This window comes from Pleurodeles waltl, chromosome 2_2, assembly GCF_031143425.1.
Source record: "Pleurodeles waltl isolate 20211129_DDA chromosome 2_2, aPleWal1.hap1.20221129, whole genome shotgun sequence".
NCBI lineage: Eukaryota > Metazoa > Chordata > Amphibia > Caudata > Salamandridae > Pleurodeles > Pleurodeles waltl.
The window spans coordinates 242,135,367-242,149,426 of NC_090439.1; positions in this window are offsets into that span (position 1 = coordinate 242,135,367).

Sequence of the window (14,060 nt, forward strand, 5' to 3'; positions counted from 1 at the left end):
TCATTTAAATATAAATAGCAAGAATCTTTCAAAAAATTATTCACCCTAAGTAGGTGCAGCAAGTGCCGTATCGCCGTAGAAAGTTCTTCACCTAAGGTAGGTGCAGCGAGTGCCGTATCTGGACACGTGTTTCTGGCTTTCGGCCTTCATCAGCAGAGAGCGTATGTAACTGAAGGGGTCGCTTGAAATGCCGCCAAACGTCTTCACAGGTTTTTGTACCACTCAGTAGGCGCACAGGTGCATCGCCAGTGCTCGTCAGCAAGAGGCTCACGGGAGCCGTCATTTAGACATCCAAAAAGAAAAAAGGAGCACACTGCCTTGCATTCAAGCGGAAAATAGCCCCAAGGCATCATGGTAAATGCAGTCATTTAAATATAAATAGCGAGAATCTTTCAAAAAATTATTCACCCTAAGTAGGTGCAGCAAGTGCCGTATCGCTGTAGAAAGTTCTTCACCTAAGGTAGGTGCAGCGAGTGCCGTATCTCTGGACACGTGTTTCTGGCTTTCAGCCTTCATCAGCAGAGAGCGTATGTAACTGAAGGGGTCGCTTGAAATGCCGCCAAACGTCTTCACAGGTTTTTGTACCACTCAGTAGGCGCACAGGTGCATCGCCAGTGCTCGTCAGCAAGAGGCTCACGGGAGCCGTCATTTAGACATCCAAAAAGAAAAAGGGAGCACACTGCCTTACATTCAAGCGGAAAATAGCCCCAAGGCATCATGGTAAATGCAGTCATTTAAATATAAATAGCGAGAATCTTTCAAAAAATTATTCACCCTAAGTAGGTGCAGCAAGTGCTGTATCGCTGTAGAAAGTTCTTCACCTAAGGTAGGTGCAGCGAGTGCCGTATCTCTGGACACATGTTTCTGGCTTTCGGCCTTCATCAGCAGAGACCGTATGTAACTGAGGGGGTCGCTTGAAATGCTGCCAAACGTCTTCACAGGTTTTTGTACCACTCAGTAGGCGCACAGGTGCATCGCCAGTGCTCGTCAGCAAGAGGCTCACGGGAGCCGTCATTTAGACATCCAAAAAGAAAAAGGGAGCACACTGCCTTGCATTCAAGCGGAAAATAGCCCCAAGGCATCATGGTAAATGCAGTCATTTAAATATAAATAGCGAGAATCTTTCAAAAAATTATTCACCCTAAGTAGGTGCAGCAAGTGCCGTATCGCTGTAGAAAGTTCTTCACCTAAGGTAGGTGCAGCGAGTGCCGTATCTCTGGACACGTTTTTCTGGCTTTCGGCCTTCATCAGCAGAGAGCGTATGTAACTGAAGGGGTCGCTTGAAATGCCGCCAAACATCTTCACAGGTTTTTGTACCACTCAGTAGGCGCACAGGTGCATCGCCAGTGCTCGTCAGCAAGAGGCTCACGGGAGCCGTCATTTAGACATCCAAAAAGAAAAAGGGAGCACACTGCCTTGCATTCAAGTGGAAAATAGCCCCAAGGCATCATGGTAAATGCAGTCATTTAAATATAAATAGCGAGAATCTTTCAAAAAATTATTCACCCTAAGTGGGTGCAGCAAGTGCCGTATCGCTGTAGAAAGTTCTTCACCTAAGATAGGTGCAGCGAGTGCCGTATCTCTGGACACGTGTTTCTGGCTTTCGGCCTTCATCAGCAGAGAGCGTATGTAACTGAAGGGGTCGCTTGAAATGCCGCCAAACGTCTTCACAGGTTTTTGTACCACTCAGTAGGCGCACAGGTGCATTGCCAGTGCTCGTCAGCAAGAGCCTCACGGGCGCCGTCATTTAGACATCCAAAAAGAAAAAGGGAGCACACTGCCTTGCATTCAAGCGGAAAATAGCCCCAAGGCATCATGGTAAATGCAGTCATTTAAATATAAATAGCGAGAATCTTTCAAAAAATTATTCACCCTAAGTAGGTGCAGCAAGTGCCGTATCGCTGTAGAAAGTTCTTCACCTAAGGTAGGTGCAGCGAGTGCCGTATCTGGACACGTGTTTCTGGCTTTCGGCCTTCATCAGCAGAGAGCGTATGTAACTGAAGGGGTCGCTTGAAATGCCGCCAAACGTCTTCACAGGTTTTTGTACCACTCAGTAGGCGCACAGGTGCATTGCCAGTGCTCGTCAGTAAGATCCTCACGGGCGCCGTCATTTAGACATCCAAAAAGAAAAAGGGAGCACACTGCTTTGCATTCAAGCGGAAAATAGCCCCAAGGCATCATGGTAAATGCAGTCATTTAAATATAAATAGCGAGAATCTTTCAAAAAATTATTCACCCTAAGTAGGTGCAGCAAGTGCTGTATCGCTGTAGAAAGTTCTTCACCTAAGGTAGGTGCAGCGAGTACCGTATCTCTGGACACGTGATTCTGGCTTTCGGCCTTCATCAGCAGAGAGCGTATGTAACTGAAGGGGTCGCTTGAAATGCCGCCAAACGTCTTCACAGGTTTTTGTACCACTCAGTAGGCGCACAGGTACATCGCCAGTGCTCGTCAGCAAGAGGCTCACGGGAGCCGTCATTTAGACATCCAAAAAGAAAAAAGGAGCACACTGCCCTGCATTCAAGCGGAAAATAGCCCCAAGGCATCATGGTAAATGCAGTCATTTAAATATAAATAGCGAGAATCTTTCAAAAAATTATTCACCCTAAGTAGGTGCAGCAAGTGCCGTATCGCTGTAGAAAGTTCTTCACCTAAGGTAGGTGCAGCGAGTGCCGTATCTCTGGACACGTGTTTCTGGCTTTCGGCCTTCATCAGCAGAGAGCGTATGTAACTGAAGGGGTCGCTTGAAATGCCGCCAAACGTCTTCACAGGTTTTTGTACCACTCAGTAGGCGCACAGGTGCATCGCCAGTGCTTGTCAGCAAGAGGCTCACGGGAGCCATTATTTAGAAATCCAAAAAGAAAAAGGGAGCACACTGCCTTGCATTCAAGCGGAAAATAGCCCCAAGGCATCATGGTAAATGCAGTCATTTAAATATAAATAGCGAGAATCTTTCAAAAAATTATTCACCCTAAGTGGGTGCAGCAAGTGCCGTATCGCTGTAGAAAGTTCTTCACCTAAGGTAGGTGCAGCGAGTGCCGTATCTCTGGACACGTGTTTCTGGCTTTCGGCCTTCATCAGCAGAGAGCGTATGTAACTGAAGGGGTCGCTTGAAATGCCGCTAAACGTCTTCACAGGTTTTTGTACCACTCAGTAGGCGCACAGGTGCATCGCCAGTGCTCGTCAGCAAGAGGCTCACGGGAGCCGTCATTTAGACATCCAAAAAGAAAAAGGGAGCACACTGCCTTGCATTCAAGCGGAAAATAGCCCCAAGGCATCATGGTAAATGCAGTCATTTAAATATAAATAGCAAGAATCTTTCAAAAAATTATTCACCCTAAGTAGGTGCAGCAAGTGCCGTATCGCTGTAGAAAGTTCTTCACCTAAGGTAGGTGCAGCGAGTGCCGTATCTCTGGACACGTGTTTCTGGCTTTCGGCCTTCATCAGCAGAGAGCGTATGAAACTGAAGGGGTCGCTTGAAATGCCGCCAAACGTCTTCAGAGGTTTTTGTACCACTCAGTAGGCGCACAGGTGCATCGCCAGTGCTCGTCAGCAAGAGGCTCACGGGAGCCGTCATTTAGACATCCAAAAAGAAAAAGGGAGCACACTGCCTTGCATTCAAGCGGAAAATAGCCCCAAGGCATCATGGTAAATGCAGTCATTTAAATATAAATAGCGAGAATCTTTCAAAAAATTCTTTACCCTAAGTAGGTGCAGCAAGTGCTGTATCGCTGTAGAAAGTTTTCACCTAAGGTAGGTGCAGCGAGTGCCGTATCTCTGGAAACGTGTTTCTGGCTTTCTACCTTCATCAGCAGAGAGCGTATGTAACTGAAGGGGTCGCTTGAAATGCCGCCAAACGTCTTCACAGGTTTTTGTACCACTCAGTAGGCGCACAGGTGCATCGCCAGTGCTCGTCAGCAAGAGGCTCACGGGAGCCGTCATTTAGACATCCAAAAAGAAAAAGGGAGCACACTGCCTTGCATTCAAGCGGAAAATAGCTCCAAGGCATCATGGTAAATGCAGTCATTTAAATATAAATAGCGAGAATCTTTCAAAAAATTATTCACCCTAAGTAGGTGCAGCAAGTGCCGTATCGCTGTAGAAAGTTCTTCACCTAAGGTAGGTGCAGCGAGTGCCGTATCTCTGGACATGTGTTTCTGGCTTTCGGCCTTCATCAGCAGAGAGCGTATGTAACTGAAGGGGTCGCTTGAAATGCCGCCAAACGTCTTCACAGGTTTTTGTACCACTCAGTAGGCGCACAGGTGCATCGCCAGTGCTCGTCAGCAAGAGGCTCACGGGAGCCGTCATTTAGACATCCAAAAAGAAAAAGGGAGCACACTGCCTTGCATTCAAGTAGAAAATAGCCCCAAGGCATCATGGTAAATGCAGTCATTTAAATATAAATAGCGAGAATCTTTCAAAAAATTATTCAACCTAAGTAGGTGCAGCAAGTGCCGTATCGCTGTAGAAAGTTCTTCACCTAAGGTAGGTGCAGCGAGTGCCGTATCTCTGGACACGTGTTTCTGGCTTTCGGCCTTCATCAGCAGAGAGCGTATGTAACTGAAAGGGTCGCTTGAAATCCCGCCAAACGTCTTCACAGGTTTTTGTACCACTCAGTAGGCGCACAGGTGCATCGCCAGTGCTCGTCAGCAAGAGCCTCACGGGAGCCGTCATTTAGACATTCAAAAAGAAAAAGGGAGCACACTGCCTTGCATTCAAGCGGAAAATAGCCCCAAGGCATCATGGTAAATGCAGTCATTTAAATATAAATAGCGAGAATCTTTCAAAAAATTATTCACCCTAAGTAGGTGCAGCAAGTGCCGTATCGCTGTAGAAAGTTCTTCACCTAAGGTAGGTGCAGCGAGTGCCGTATCTGGACATGTGTTTCTGGCTTTCGGCCTTCATCAGCAGAGAGCGTATGTAACTGAAGGGGTCGCTTGAAATGCCGCCAAACGTCTTCACAGGTTTTTGTACCACTCAGTAGGCGCACAGGTGCATCGCCAGTGCTCGTCAGCAAGAGGCTCACGGGAGCCGTCATTTAGACATCCAAAAAGAAAAAGGGAGCACACTGCCTTGCATTCAAGCGGAAAATAGCCCCAAGGCATCATGGTAAATGCAGTCATTTAAATATAAATAGCGAGAATCTTTCAAAAAATTATTCACCCTAAGTAGGTGCAGCAGGTGCCGTATCGCTGTAGAAAGTTCTTCACCTAAGGTAGGTGCAGCGAGTGCCGTATCTCTGGACATGTGTTTCTGGCTTTCGGCCTTCATCAGCAGAGAGCGTATGTAACTGAAGGGGTCGCTTGAAATGCCGCCAAACGTCTTCACGGGTTTTTGTACCACTCAGTAGGCACACAGGTGCATCGCCAGTGCTCGTCAGCAAGAGGCTCACGGGAGCCGTCATTTAGACATCCAAAAAGAAAAAGGGAGCACACTGCCTTGCATTCAAGCGGAAAATAGCCCCAAGGCATCATGGTAAATGCAGTCATTTAAATATAAATAGCGAGAATCTTTCAAAAAATTATTCACCCTAAGTAGGTGCAGCAAGTGCCGTATCGCTGTAGAAAGTTCTTCACCTAAGGTAGGTGCAGCGAGTGCCGTATCTGGACACGTGTTTCTGGCTTTCGGCCTTCATCAGCAGAGAGCGTATGTAACTGAAGGGGTCGCTTGAAATGCCGCCAAACGTCTTCACAAGTTTTTGTACCACTCAGTAGGCGCACAGGTGCATCGCCAGTGCTCGTCAGCAAGAGGCTCACGGGAGCCGTCATTTAGACATCCAAAAAGAAAAAAGGAGCACACTGCCTTGCATTCAAGCGGAAAATAGCCCCAAGGCATCATGGTAAATGCAGTCATTTAAATATAAATAGCGAGAGTCTTTCAAAAAATTATTCACCCTAAGTAGGTGCAGCAAGTGCCGTATCGCTGTAGAAAGTTCTTCACCTAAGGTAGGTGCAGCGAGTGCCGTATCTCTGGACACGTGTTTCTGGCTTCGGCCTTCATCAGCAGAGAGCGTATGTAACTGAAGGGGTCGCTTGAAATGCCGCCAAACGTCTTCACAGGTTTTTGTACCACTCAGTAGGCGCACAGGTGCATCGCCAGTGCTCGTCAGCAAGAGGCTCACGGGAGCCGTCATTTAGACATCCAAAAAGAAAAAGGGAGCACACTGCCTTGCATTCAAGCGGAAAATAGCTCCAAGGCATCATGGTAAATGCAGTCATTTAAATATAAATAGCGAGAATCTTTCAAAAAATTATTCACCCTAAGTAGGTGCAGCAAGTGCGTATCGCTGTAGAAAGTTCTTCACCTAAGGTAGGTGCAGCGAGTGCCGTATCTCTGGACACGTGTTTCTGGCTTTCGGCCTTCATCAGCAGAGAGCGTATGTAACTGAAGGGGTCGCTTGAAATGCCGCCAAACGTCTTCACAGGTTTTTGTACCACTCAGTAGGCGCACAGGTGCATCGCCAGTGCTCGTCAGCAAGAGGCTCACGGGAGCCGTCATTTAGACATCCAAAAAGAAAAAGGGAGCACACTGCCTTGCATTCAAGCGGAAAATAGCCCCAAGGCATCATGGTAAATGCAGTCATTTAAATATAAATAGCGAGAATCTTTCAAAAAATTATTCACCCTAAGTAGGTGCAGCAGGTGCCGTATCGCTGTAGAAAGTTCTTCACCTAAGGTAGGTGCAGCGAGTGCCGTATCTCTGGACACGTGTTTCTGGCTTTCGGCCTTCATCAGCAGAGAGCGTATGTAACTGAAGGGGTCGCTTGAAATGCCGCCAAACGTCTTCACAGGTTTTTGTACCACTCAGTAGGCTCACAGGTGCATCGCCAGTGCTCGTCAGCAAGAGGCTCACGGGAGCCGTCATTTAGACATCCAAAAAGAAAAAGGGAGCACACTGCCTTGCATTCAAGTGGAAAATAGCCCCAAGGCATCATGGTAAATGCAGTCATTTAAATATAAATAGCGAGAATCTTTCAAAAAATGATTCACCCTAAGTAGGTGCAGCAAGTGCCGTATCGCTGTAGAAAGTTCTTCACCTAAGGTAGGTGCAGCGAGTGCCGTATCTCTGGACACGTGTTTCTGGCTTTCGGCCTTCATCAGCAGAGAGCGTATGTAACTGAAAGGGTCGCTTGAAATCCCGCCAAACGTCTTCACAGGTTTTTGTACCACTCAGTAGGTGCACAGGTGCATCGCCAGTGCTCGTCAGCAAGAGCCTCACGGGAGCCGTCATTTAGACATCCAAAAAGAAAAAGGGAGCACACTGCCTTGCATTCAAGCGGAAAATAGCCCCAAGGCATCATGGTAAATGCAGTCATTTAAATATAAATAGCGAGAATCTTTCAAAAAATTACTCACCCTAAGTAGGTGCAGCAAGTGCCGTATCGCTGTAGAAAGTTCTTCACCTAAGGTAGGTGCAGCGAGTGCCGTATCTGGACACGTGTTTCTGGCTTTCGGCCTTCATCAGCAGAGAGCGTATGTAACTGAAGGGGTCGCTTGAAATGCCGCCAAACTTCTTCACAGGTTTTTGTACCACTCAGTAGGCGCACAGGTGCATCGCCAGTGCTCGTCAGGAAGAGGCTCACGGGAGCCGTCATTTAGACATCCAAAAAGAAAAAGGGAGCACACTGCCTTGCATTCAAGCGGAAAATAGCCCCAAGGCATCATGGTAAATGCAGTCATTTAAATATAAATAGCGAGAATCTTTCAAAAAATTATTCACCCTAAGTAGGTGCAGCAGGTGCCGTATCGCTGTAGAAAGTTCTTCACCTAAGGTAGGTGCAGCGAGTGCCGTATCTCTGGACACGTGTTTCTGGCTTTCGGCCTTCATCAGCAGAGAGCGTATGTAACTGAAGGGGTCGCTTGAAATGCCGCCAAACGTCTTCACAGGTTTTTGTACCACTCAGTAGGCGCACAGGTGCATCGCCAGTGCTCGTCAGCAAGAGGCTCACGGGAGCCGTCATTTAGACATCCAAAAAGAAAAAGGGAGCACACTGCCTTGCATTCAAGCGGAAAATAGCCCCAAGGCATCATGGTAAATGCAGTCATTTAAATATAAATAGCGAGAATCTTTCAAAAAATTATTCACCCTAAGTAGGTGCAGCAAGTGCCGTATCGCTGTAGAAAGTTCTTCACCTAAGGTAGGTGCAGCGAGTGCCGTATCTCTGGACACGTGTTTCTGGCTTTCGGCCTTCATCAGCAGAGAGCGTATGTAACTGAAAGGGTCGCTTGAAATCCCGCCAAACGTCTTCACAGGTTTTTGTACCACTCAGTAGGCGCACAGGTGCATCGCCAGTGCTTGTCAGCAAGAGGCTCACGGGAGCCGTCATTTAGACATCCAAAAAGAAAAAGGGAGCACACTGCCTTGCATTCAAGCGGAAAATAGCCCCAAGGCATCATGGTAAATGCAGTCATTTAAATATAAATAGCAAGAATCTTTCAAAAAATTATTCACCCTAAGTAGGTGCAGCAAGTGCCGTATCGCCGTAGAAAGTTCTTCACCTAAGGTAGGTGCAGCGAGTGCCGTATCTGGACACGTGTTTCTGGCTTTCGGCCTTCATCAGCAGAGAGCGTATGTAACTGAAGGGGTCGCTTGAAATGCCGCCAAACGTCTTCACAGGTTTTTGTACCACTCAGTAGGCGCACAGGTGCATCGCCAGTGCTCGTCAGCAAGAGGCTCACGGGAGCCGTCATTTAGACATCCAAAAAGAAAAAAGGAGCACACTGCCTTGCATTCAAGCGGAAAATAGCCCCAAGGCATCATGGTAAATGCAGTCATTTAAATATAAATAGCGAGAATCTTTCAAAAAATTATTCACCCTAAGTAGGTGCAGCAAGTGCCGTATCGCTGTAGAAAGTTCTTCACCTAAGGTAGGTGCAGCGAGTGCCGTATCTCTGGACACGTGTTTCTGGCTTTCAGCCTTCATCAGCAGAGAGCGTATGTAACTGAAGGGGTCGCTTGAAATGCCGCCAAACGTCTTCACAGGTTTTTGTACCACTCAGTAGGCGCACAGGTGCATCGCCAGTGCTCGTCAGCAAGAGGCTCACGGGAGCCGTCATTTAGACATCCAAAAAGAAAAAGGGAGCACACTGCCTTACATTCAAGCGGAAAATAGCCCCAAGGCATCATGGTAAATGCAGTCATTTAAATATAAATAGCGAGAATCTTTCAAAAAATTATTCACCCTAAGTAGGTGCAGCAAGTGCTGTATCGCTGTAGAAAGTTCTTCACCTAAGGTAGGTGCAGCGAGTGCCGTATCTCTGGACACATGTTTCTGGCTTTCGGCCTTCATCAGCAGAGACCGTATGTAACTGAGGGGGTCGCTTGAAATGCTGCCAAACGTCTTCACAGGTTTTTGTACCACTCAGTAGGCGCACAGGTGCATCGCCAGTGCTCGTCAGCAAGAGGCTCACGGGAGCCGTCATTTAGACATCCAAAAAGAAAAAGGGAGCACACTGCCTTGCATTCAAGCGGAAAATAGCCCCAAGGCATCATGGTAAATGCAGTCATTTAAATATAAATAGCGAGAATCTTTCAAAAAATTATTCACCCTAAGTAGGTGCAGCAAGTGCCGTATCGCTGTAGAAAGTTCTTCACCTAAGGTAGGTGCAGCGAGTGCCGTATCTCTGGACACGTTTTTCTGGCTTTCGGCCTTCATCAGCAGAGAGCGTATGTAACTGAAGGGGTCGCTTGAAATGCCGCCAAACATCTTCACAGGTTTTTGTACCACTCAGTAGGCGCACAGGTGCATCGCCAGTGCTCGTCAGCAAGAGGCTCACGGGAGCCGTCATTTAGACATCCAAAAAGAAAAAGGGAGCACACTGCCTTGCATTCAAGTGGAAAATAGCCCCAAGGCATCATGGTAAATGCAGTCATTTAAATATAAATAGCGAGAATCTTTCAAAAAATTATTCACCCTAAGTGGGTGCAGCAAGTGCCGTATCGCTGTAGAAAGTTCTTCACCTAAGATAGGTGCAGCGAGTGCCGTATCTCTGGACACGTGTTTCTGGCTTTCGGCCTTCATCAGCAGAGAGCGTATGTAACTGAAGGGGTCGCTTGAAATGCCGCCAAACGTCTTCACAGGTTTTTGTACCACTCAGTAGGCGCACAGGTGCATTGCCAGTGCTCGTCAGCAAGAGCCTCACGGGCGCCGTCATTTAGACATCCAAAAAGAAAAAGGGAGCACACTGCCTTGCATTCAAGCGGAAAATAGCCCCAAGGCATCATGGTAAATGCAGTCATTTAAATATAAATAGCGAGAATCTTTCAAAAAATTATTCACCCTAAGTAGGTGCAGCAAGTGCCGTATCGCTGTAGAAAGTTCTTCACCTAAGGTAGGTGCAGCGAGTGCCGTATCTGGACACGTGTTTCTGGCTTTCGGCCTTCATCAGCAGAGAGCGTATGTAACTGAAGGGGTCGCTTGAAATGCCGCCAAACGTCTTCACAGGTTTTTGTACCACTCAGTAGGCGCACAGGTGCATCGCTAGTGCTCGTCAGCAAGAGGCTCACGGGAGCCGTCATTTAGACATCCAAAAAGAAAAAAGGAGCACACTGCCTTGCATTCAAGCGGAAAATAGCCCCAAGGCATCATGGTAAATGCAGTCATTTAAATATAAATAGCGAGAATCTTTCAAAAAATTATTCACCCTAAGTAGGTGCAGCAAGTGCCGTATCGCTGTAGAAAGTTCTTCACCTAAGGTAGGTGCAGCGAGTGCCGTATCTCTGGACACGTGTTTCTGGCTTTCGGCCTTCATCAGCAGAGAGCGTATGTATCTGAAGGGGTCGCTTGAAATGCCGCCAAATGTCTTCACAGGTTTTTGTACCACTCAGTAGGCGCACAGGTGCATCGCCAGTGCTCGTCAGCAAGAGGCTCACGGGAGCCGTCATTTAGACATCGAAAAAGAAAAAGGGAGCACACTGCCTTGCATTCAAGCGGAAAATAGCCCCAAGGCATCATGGTAAATGCAGTCATTTAAATATAAATAGCGAGAATCTTTCAAAAAATTATTCACCCTAAGTAGGTGCAGCAAGTGCCGTATCGGTGTAGAAAGTTCTTCACCTAAGGTAGGTGCAGCGAGTGCCGTATCTCTGGACACGTGTTTCTGGCTTTCGGCCTTCATCAGCAGAGACCATATGTAACTGAAGGGGTCGCTTGAAATGCTGCCAAACGTCTTCACAGGTTTTTGTACCACTAAGTAGGCGCACAGGTGCATCGCCAGTGCTCGTCAGCAAGAGGCTCACGGGAGCCGTCATTTAGACATCCAAAAAGAAAAAGGGAGCACACTGCCTTGCATTCAAGCGAAAAATAGCCCCAAGGCATCATGGTAAATGCAGTCATTTAAATATAAATAGCGAGAATCTTTAAAAAAATTATTCACCCTAAGTAGGTGCAGCAAGTGCCGTATCGCTGTAGAAAGTTCTTCACCTAAGGTAGGTGCAGCGAGTGCCGTATCTCTGGACACGTTTTTCTGGCTTTCGGCCTTCATCAGCAGAGAGCGTATGTAACTGAAGGGGTCGCTTGAAATGCCGCCAAACGTCTTCACAGGTTTTTGTACCACTCAGTAGGCGCACAGGTGCATCGCCAGTGCTCGTCAGCAAGAGGCTCACGGGAGCCGTCATTTAGACATCCAAAAAGAAAAAGGGAGCACACTGCCTTGCATTCAAGCGGAAAATAGCCCAAAGGCATCATGGTAAATGCAGTCATTTAAATATAAATAGCGAGAATCTTTCAAAAAATTATTCACCCTAAGTAGGTGCAGCAAGTGCTGTATCGCTGTAGAAAGTTCTTCACCTAAGGTAGGTGCAGCGAGTGCCGTATCTCTGGACACGTGTTTCTGGCTTTCGGCCTTCATCAGCAGAGAGCGTATGTAACTGAAGGGGTCGCTTGAAATGCCGCCAAACGTCTTCACAGGTTTTTGTACCACTCAGTAGGCGTACAGGTGCATCGCCAGTGCTCGTCAGCAAGAGGCTCACGGGAGCCGTCATTTAGGCATCCAAAAAGAAAAAGGGAGCACCCTGCCTTGCATTCAAGCAGAAAATAGCCCCAAGGCATCATGGTAAATGCAGTCATTTAAATATAAATAGCGAGAATCTTTCAAAAAATTATTCACCCTAAGTAGGTGCAGCAAGTGCCGTATCGCTGTAGAAAGTTCTTCACCTAAGGTAGGTGCAGCGAGTGGCGTATCTCTGGACACGTGTTTCTGGCTTTCGGCTTTCATCAGCAGAGAGCGTATGTAACTAAAGGGGTCGCTTGAAATGCTGCCAAACGTCTTCACAGGTTTTTGTACCACTCAGTAGGCGCACAGGTGCATCGCCAGTGCTCGTCAGCAAGAAGCTCACGGGAGCCGTCATTTAGACATCCAAAAAGAAAAAGGGAGCACACTGCCTTGCATTCAAGCGGAAAATAGCCCCAAGGCATCATGGTAAATGCAGTCATTTCAATATAAATAGCGAGAATCTTTCAAAAAATTATTCACCCTAAGTAGGTGCAGCAAGTGCCGTATCGCTGTAGAAAGTTCTTCACCTAAGGTAGGTGCAGCGAGTGCCGTATCTCTGGACACGTGTTTCTGGCTTTCGGCCTTCATCAGCAGAGATCGTATGTAACTGAAGAGGTCGCTTGAAATGCCCCCAAACGTCTTCACAGGTTTTTGTACCACTGAGTAGGCGCACAGGTGCATCGCCAGTGCTCGTCAGTAAGAGGCTCACGGGAGCCGTCATTTAGACATCCAAAAAGAAAAAGGGAGCACACTGCCTTGCATTCAAGCGGAAAATAGCCCCAAGGCATCATGGTAAATGCAGTCATTTAAATATAAATAGCGAGAATCTTTCAAAAAATTATTCACCCTAAGTAGGTGCAGCAAGTGCCGTATCGCTGTAGAAAGTTCTTCACCTAAGGTAGGTGCAGCGAGTGCCGTATCTCTGGACACGTGTTTCTGGCTTTCGGCCTTCATCAGCAGAGAGCGTATGTAACTGAAGGGGTCGCTTGAAATGCCGCCAAACGTCTTCACAGGTTTTTGTACCACTCAGTAGGCCCACAGGTGCATCGCCAGTGCTCGTCAGCAAGAGGCTCACGGGAGCCGTCATTTAGACATCCAAAAAGAAAAAGGGAGCACACTGCCTTGCAATCAAGCGGAAAATAGCCCCAAGGCATCATGGTAAATGCAGTCATTTAAATATAAATAGCGAGAATCTTTCAAAAAATTATTCACCCTAACTAGGTGCAGCAAGTGCCGTATCGCTGTAGAAAGTTCTTCACCTAAGGTAGGTGCAGCGAGTGCCGTATCTCTGCACACGTGTTTCTGGCTTTCGGCCTTCATCAGCAGAGAGCGAATGTAACTGAAGGGGTTGCTTGAAATGCCGCCAAACGTCTTCACAGGTTTTTGTACCACTCAGTAGGCGCACAGGTGCATCGCCAGTGCTCGTCAGCAAGAGGCTCACGGGAACCGTCATTTAGACATCCAAAAAGAAAAAGGGAGCACACTGCCTTGCATTCAAGCGGAAAATAGCCCCAAGGCATCATGGTAAATGCAGTCATTTAAATATAAATAGCGAGAATCTTTCAAAAAATTATTCACCCTAAGTAGGTGCAGCAAGTGCCGTATCGCTGTAGAAAGTTCTTCACCTAAGGTAGGTGCAGCGAGTGCCGTATCTCTGGACACGTGTTTCTGGCTTTCGGCCTTCATCAGCAGAGAGCGTATGTAACTGAAGGGGTCGCTTGAAATGCCGCCAAACGTCTTCACAGGTTTTTGTACCACTCAGTAGGCACACAGGTGCATCGCCAGTGCTCGTCAGCAAGAGGCTCACAGGAGCCGTCATTTAGACATCCAAAAAGAAAAAGGGAGCACACTGCCTTGCATTCAAGCAGAAAATAGCCCCAAGGCATCATGGTAAATGCAGTCATTTAAATATAAATAGCGAGAATCTTTCAAAAAATTATTCACCCTAAGTAGGTGCAGCAAGTGCCGTATCGGTGTAGAAAGTTCTTCACCTAAGGTAGGTGCAGCGAGTGCCGTATCTCTGGACACGTGTTTCTGGCTTTCGGCCTTCATCAGCAGAGACCATATGT